Genomic DNA, 1654 nt, shown 5'->3' on the forward strand with positions numbered 1-1654 from the left:
AAATCCTAGTTTGTCAAATTTACTAAATTGACTGGCATGAGTCATTTTTATAAATTTATCTGAAATCAGTCATACTTATTAATTTAACTGAAGTGATTCGTATTTATAAATTTGACCGAACGCGGTCAAATTTGATTCCATGTTAGTGATCTGTGTGAAACACATCCAACAGTACAAGTTTAACTAACCAAAATTACAATCCAATGGTCAAGATTTTTCAGAGCAACTTCGTTTTACATATAAACACATTATAAACATACATATACATTCTAATTCCTCTATTATCTCTTTCATCTTTTCCTCCCCACCTCTCCCCATACCATCTCCCACACAACCACCTCTCTTTCTACCTTCTCCCACACATCATAAACATAAATATACAAAAATATATATATATATATATGCATATACAAACACTTACATATTCTAAATTAATCTCTTACTTACTTTGTATCATATAACATTAACAATAACAAATTCAACTTGTGAAAATTTGGTGAAAAAAGCATTTTCAACAATCGAAGTTATTCCGGCGACGGGAGCATATTCATCAACCAAATAATGTCCGGTGACCATTTCCGTCAAACTAAATAAAGAAAAAGTCGTGTTGTAGAATTCGATTTGAAAGTTTTAGATAAGTTCTATGAGTAAATTTGTAATGAAAATAATAATAATAAATATGAAATATGATATGTAAATTGTTTATTGATCAGTGACACAAAATCATAATAATAAATATTATATTTTGTAGTAGATTTTTGGCAGAAACTTAGTAAAATGTACCGAAAAGTTAGTGCATTTGACAAATATGTGTTATAGTTAATTTTGATAAATTTTACTGCTTTTAGTCAAATTTATATTTGACAAAATTCGGTCAAATTTCCTTTACGTTAGGCGGAAAATTCAAAATTATCCAAATTTTAAAAATTTATGCGCCAAAATTCAAAATAATTTAAATTTTAGGCGCCAATTTAAAAAATTCAAATTTCAAAATTTTTAAAAATTTGGTCTAATTTAATTGGTCAAATTTGATCGGTCAAATTTATGTTAAATTTGACCAGTCTAAAAAAGGCCGAAACAGTTCGGTCAAATTTAACTAAATATGACCGAAAATATTTAGTCAAATTTAGCCATTTTTCTTGTACTAACAATTATATACAATAGTGAGGTGAAAAGGAAAATAAATGCACATACCTACGAATGAATTATATAATTATAATGTTCAAACATACCTTTGATCCATAAATAATTAAGAAATTTTTTATGATCATCACTTACATAAGAGACCTTGAAGAATCATAATAGTTAGAAAAATTATCAAAATAATCATCATAAGTACGAATCATAAACTCCTCCCAAATTGGATCCTTATATTTCAAAACAAGACTTTAAATTTCATCAATCTTAAATTTATCCTCACTTTTAATTGGACACTTATCGCTTTTTACCTCGTCTATCAATTTATTAAGCTCAACAATGTTTGCTAAATTTAATAGAATTACAGTTACATCCAATTTATCATTATCACATAGGGGATTATAATGAACTAAACAAGTAGTTTCATTAGACACAAAATTTTCATCAATTGCTAAATAAAAAATCTTGGAACATTGGCAAATTGAGACAATGGGGAACTTGAAGACAACCATCATGC

This window comes from Apium graveolens, unplaced genomic scaffold (genome assembly GCF_009905375.1).
Source record: "Apium graveolens cultivar Ventura unplaced genomic scaffold, ASM990537v1 ctg2914, whole genome shotgun sequence".
NCBI classification, from domain to species: domain Eukaryota; kingdom Viridiplantae; phylum Streptophyta; class Magnoliopsida; order Apiales; family Apiaceae; genus Apium; species Apium graveolens.